We start from the raw sequence: 6,000 nt of genomic DNA, 5'->3' as shown, positions 1-6,000 counted from the left end.
GTCCATGGGGAGGGGGGCGGGTCGGGGGGGGGTCGATGGGGGGTTCCATGGGGAGATGGGGGCGTTCTGATGCGCGTGGGGTGATCTGAATCCCTGTGGGATGCTCTGGAGCTCTGTATGATGCTGTGGTTGTGGGATGCTGTGAATCTCTGTGGGGTGCTCTGCTTTGTGGGATGCTCTGGAGCCCTGTGGGATGCTCTGAATCCCTATGGCATGCTCTGCTTGTGGGATGCTGTGAATCCCTCTGGCATGCTCTGGAGCTCTATGGGATGTTCTGAACCCCTGTGGGATGATCTGCTTGTGGGATGCTGTGAATCCCTCTGGCATGCTCTGGAGCTCTATGGGATGCCCTGAACCGTTATGGGATGATCTGCTCATGGGATGATCTGAATCCCTATGGGATACTCTGCCTGTGGAATGCTCTGAATCCCTATGGGATGCTCTGCTTTTGGGATGCTTGGAACCCCTATGTGATGGTCTGCTTCTGGGATGCTGTGAATCCTTGTGGGATGCCCTGCTTGGGGGATGCTCTGAACACCTATGGGATGCTCTGCCTGTGGGATGATCTGAATCCCTATGGGGATTTAAGGTCCCTTCCACCCCACACCACGCTGTGACTGTCTGACTGTAAAGTACGATCTGCATTTGGCTGCAGAAGAGCTCTCAGCACTGAGTCAGGCCCAGGAGCAGGTGCAGACATTTGTGCAGAACATCCTGTCTCTGCTGCTGGCCTCGCCAGAGGCCACTGGAGACCGCTGAGGGCAGGTGAGGCCCGGAGAACAGCCAGGATCAAGGGCAGCACCGCCACCTCCTCTGAAGGAAGCCCAAGGGCTGAGGCTCTGCAGTCTCTCCTTTCCCCGGCACCACCCTTGGCTTTCAGCCCCACAGCAGAGCCCTTCTGCAGCTGCTTCTCAGCTCTTGTTGTTCGCTGGCACCTTCCAAAGGCACTTGTGCCTCTGCCGGAGCCAGAGCAATGGCCCAGCCCGTGCTGCAGTGTGTGGGGCGCTCTGATGGCACCATCAAGTGAGTGCAGGGCTCGGCAGCGCTGGCAGGAGCAGAGCTGTGGGGCCTGACCCTGCTCCCGGGGCAGACGCGGGTGAGCTCCAGCACTTGGGGTTTCTCGGCAGGAAACCGGCCCCGGCTTCCCCTCCGCCTGCACGGCCGCCATGACACCGGGCGGCGCGGGGGGATGATGTCAGAGGCGGCGCCACGGAGGGGAGGGCGGGAAGGGGGCAGGCGCGCGGCGTCTGTGGTAACCTGTGGGGGTGGAGGGATGTGGAGAGGAGAGGGCGGGATGGAGCCGGGATGGAGCCGGGATCGGGGCGGGATGGAGCTGGGATCGGGGCGGGATTGAGGCGGGCAGGAGTGGGGTGAGCGGGGCTGTGGCAGGGATTGAGTGGGAAGGGCAGGGGCTGGGCTGGGCTGGAGCCGGGGGGCAGGGGGTCGGGAGCAGGGATGCAGTGGGGGGGTCAGGGCTGTGGGGCGGGGTGGAGCGGGGTGGGCAGGGGGCACAGCAGGGGTGCAGTGGGGTGAGGTGGGCTGGGCTGGGCCAGGAGCGCACGGGAAGCGGGGCCTGACCCAGCAGGGGAAGTGCAGGCAGGGCTGGAGCCCACTTGGAATCCCTCTTCCAGGGAAGGAGAAGCATGAAGTAGGCAGGAATACTCTTGTAGAAATGAAATCAGGTCTGAATAAGAGCTTTGAATCCAGGTGAAAACTTCTCTTATGCGTTCATGTGAAACTTTGAGCCTCCAGACTTTTGTTTGCGTTTCATGACGATTTTCATGAGGGTGCATTTCAGTAAGGAACTTAGAGAATTAACCAAGATGTTTAAATACACCAACTCTACCTGCACTTAATTTGATGCAGCCAAACAACATTACTGACATGTGAGTTGTTTCATACATGGCAGCAGTCTTGATTGCTTCCAAGATCAAGCTCTTAAACCGTTGCATTTTGCTTTGACTACAAAAACCAGTGTGTGTAAGTAGAGTATATTTGATGAATTTCCCATCCACGTCCTCTGTGGATCATTGGCCTTCACCCACAGCCCAGGAGATAAACATCCAAGGCTGAGAGAGCTGGGCTTGTTCAGCCTGGAGAAGAGAAGGCTCCTTAAGGGGAGACCTTAGAGCAACTCCAGAGCCTAAAGGGTCTCCAGGAAACCTGGAGAGGGGCTTTGGACAAGGGCCTGTAGGGACAGGCCAAGGGGAATGGCTTTAACCTGCCAGAGGGGAGACTGAGCTGAGCTCTTAGGCAGAAGGTCTTCCCTGTGAGGGTGCTGAGGCGCTGGCACAGGGTGCCCAGAGGAGCTGTGGCTGCCCCATCCTCTGTGGGATTCTGTGGGTTTTGTTCAATACCTTTAGCACTGCATGTAATTGTTAGATGATGGGCAAAATGAGCCATAGATTCCTTCGAGTGCCAGATATGTTAGTAAGGGTAAGAATGGAAAAGTAAATTGTGGTTTTTTCACCAGTGTCAGGAAACATGACCAAATTCAGGTTCCTCTTCATCCTGCAACAACAACCACTGCATCCTCAGGACCTGCATATGCATCTTGTTCCAGTGCTAACTAGGGCAGTTAGCTGGTAACTACTGCTTGTGTCATAGCTGTGAAAGATCCATCACACCCGAGACCCTAAACGGTGGCAGGTGTGGGCATATATGTAAGAGCAGCAAGTTTTTACAGTGATGCCTCTTAACTGTTGTCTCTAAGCTCAGCCCAAGAGATAATAACCTGCTCTAACATGGCAGTGGTGTCATTTTTCCACAGGTACCCTCAGAAAGATGTCTTCTCTGGGGCAACGCTGTAGCTTCAAGTGATGACAGGATATTCACCACCCCCTTAGGCTGGGTTCATAATCAGGAGGATTTCAACACCTACAATTCATAGCAGCTTTTTAATTTTACTGAAAGCTAACTTAGTGCCATTCTGGCCCAGGTTTAGTTGTCGGTAGTCACTCCAGTTGTCTTCGTATCTTCTCCGTAGCCTTTGGTCTGTAAGGATTAGTACCAGCAGCTGTGGCTATCAGCTGCTGTGTTTCTAGTGACTTTGCTGCTGCAGACCCTAACCAGGAAAATACTGAAAACCTCTTGACAGTCTTAATGACATGATGTGATGTGGCTTTTTCTTCAGATGGCACCATGTCTTGAATGCAGACATCTGCTGCCAGTTTCTTAAACAGGTCCTCATTTCCCTGCTTCCCTGGGTTGATTGTAAGTTGAAAATGAATTGTCACCCAGATCCATGGATTTGTGATGGGCAGGCACTATGGCCTAACTAAAACCTGGAGCCCCCAGCACAGACTGGAATGATCTCTTCTATCTGCAGGGATGAATAAGCACAGCACTTTCTAAGATCAAGTCCTCTTCTTATTACTGTTGATGATAGTTTGCAGATACCATGTGAAACATATTCTGTCTCTGTTTCAAAGGGCAAAGTAATTTGTCAGGCGTGTGGCACAGGAAATCTTCATCATAAACACTGTGTGACTGGTGCAAGCACGCTGCCTGAAATACAGACACTGAGGATTCTTCCATCAATCACCCTAGGGTTAGTCAAACCAAAGCACAACATTTTTTTTCATAGCCCTGTGTCCCTGCACCTCTTTCTGTTACACAGCTGATAGGTTCAGTTGGTTTGAACATCTCAGCAACAATCTGGGTCTTTTGCTCCACTCGAGATGAGTAAAAGAAGTAATTCTAAAAACCTTCTTGACCATTTTCCCGTTTCTTCTGGAAGCAGCACTTAAAGGCTGGAGGTCAGATTTATTCTGAGCCGGGCTTGCACAAGAAGCCTTCTTGTGGGATGAACCTGAGTGTCTTAGAGTGCTTCCTACGATTCCATTTCTGTTTCATTACGTTTATGTGTACAAGGCATTAAGTCTGTTCAGGATGGAGCATCTGCCTTTTACCACGTCCCCTCCCCAGCATCCTCACTGCTGCAGAGTGCAAAGCTCTGTCTCTGCATACAAAGAGGCGAGGATCTTGACTCCAGACTGATCCAAGAGGCAAACTAAACAAACCCATCCTTCTGGCTAGGCAAAAGTCATTGCGATTTCCTAACACAGCAAAGCAGCTGCAAATCCAGTGCCTGAGCAGTATGATCTGAGTGGTCTCTTTCAGGTAACGTGGGGGGCAGTTGTAGGTCTGACGGGGGTCTCTTGAGGCATAGGTGTGGGTCTGGGTGGTAACTGGGGGGACAGCTGTGGGCCTGGGGAGTGACTGGGGGTTCACCTGGGGGCAGCTGTGGGTCTGGGTGATCACTTGGCAGTAACCTAGGGGGCAGTTGTAGGTCTGGAAGGTCACTTGGGGTGCAGTTACGGGTCTGGGGGGTTACAGGGGGGATCCCTCGGGGGGCAGCTATGGGTATGGGGGGTCACTGGGTTACCCCTTGAGGGGCAGTTATGGGTCTGGGGAGTTATGGGGGGGTCACTTGCAGGTCAGTTATGGGTCTGGGGGGTGACTTGGGAGGCAGTTATGGGTCTGGGGAGTTATGGGGTGGTCACTTGCGGGGCAGTTATGGGTCCGGGGTGTCACTTGGGGGCAGTTATGGGTCCCGGGGGTTACAGGAGGGTCCCTTGGGGGGCAGTTATGGGTCTGGGGTGTCACTGGGGGTCCCCTGGGGGGCAGTTACGTGTCTTACAGTGTCTTGAGGTCACTTCCCTTTGATAGCAATGTGCCTTGGGAACCTACCTGAATGCAGCACTGGGATGTGCTTCCTCGAGCCAAGGTCCCCGTTCCCATTCCTTGTGCTGCTGGGCCCCCAGGTGAGCGGCAGGGCGGCAACAGCGCAGGGCTGAGGTGCCTCCAGCCTCTGGCAGTGGCAGCAGGAGGCCAGAGAGACGCTGCTGCTGCAGTGCAGGGCTCTGTGTGTGCACAGGGAGGACTCGTGTCCCTGAACAGCCCTGAGTGTATGAGGCTGAGCTTAAACCATGACAGGAGTGCATGAGGACAGCTCGGATGTGGACACCAGGGCCCTGCCATTGCTGGGTGTGACCCCAGGAACAGCCCCCAGTGTCCCAGCGGGATTTTTCTCACATGCCTTGGGCAGGCCCATGGCGAACGCTCACATCATCCTTTCTGGATTGTGCCCTCAAACGTGTCAGAGCCATCAGAGAGCTTCTGGGGTCCTTGGAAAAGGCGGACATCAAACCTTTCCTCACAAAGGGCAAGAAGGAGGCTCCTGGTAATCCCAGGCTGGGCAATTCAGCCCAGTCCCTTGGAAGGTGATGGACCAAATACACCTGCAGCCACTTCTAGGTGCTTGTAGGACAAGAAAGCGATTGCCAAACCTGTGTGGGTAGGGGAAAAAAGGGCATGTTTTGTACCTGGATCATTAATAATCTCTTTATAGCCAGTTGGTGATCTCTGGGCTGAAGAAACGAATGATGGAGTGAGTGGGAAGCGGGCTGGTGGATCAAGCCCAAATGTCACCAGTGGTAGATTCCTCCTGGCAGCCACTTACCAGTGACACCCCTCAGTGCAAGCAGCTGGGCCAACACTGTTGATTGTCTTTATTAGCTCCCTGTCTAATATGATGGAGTGCCTTTTCAGCTGCTTGGTGGATGACAGCAGGAAAGGAAGAGCCTTTGAATGATCTCACCCGGTTAACCCTGCCTTGAGCAGGGTAGGCAGACAAGACAATGTTCAGGGGTCTTTTCCAAACTGAGTTATTCCAGGATTCAATGAATCTTTTCTTTGGAGAGACGGAATAGACAGAGGAAGAAGGAAGAGCAAAAAGGCAGGTTTCTTTCTTTTTACTGAATCTGTGTTTTTTTTGAATTTATGTCCTGGGTTCAGCAGCAGCAGTCATTTTTCTCCTTCTTAGTAGCTGGTGCAGTGCTGTGTTTTGACCTTCAGCCTGGGAACAGAGCTGACAACACCAATGTTTTTAGTTGCTGCTCAGTGATGTTTACTCTGACCAAGGACTTTCTGAGTCTCATGCTTTGCCAGGGAGGAGGGGAAGCCAGGAGGAAGCAGAGACAGGACACCTGACCCAAA

Source organism: Lathamus discolor, unplaced genomic scaffold (genome assembly GCF_037157495.1).
Source record: "Lathamus discolor isolate bLatDis1 unplaced genomic scaffold, bLatDis1.hap1 Scaffold_125, whole genome shotgun sequence".
NCBI classification, from domain to species: Eukaryota; Metazoa; Chordata; class Aves; order Psittaciformes; family Psittacidae; genus Lathamus; species Lathamus discolor.
The sequence above is the reverse complement of the archived record's forward strand: the minus strand, read 5'-3'. Positions refer to the sequence as shown.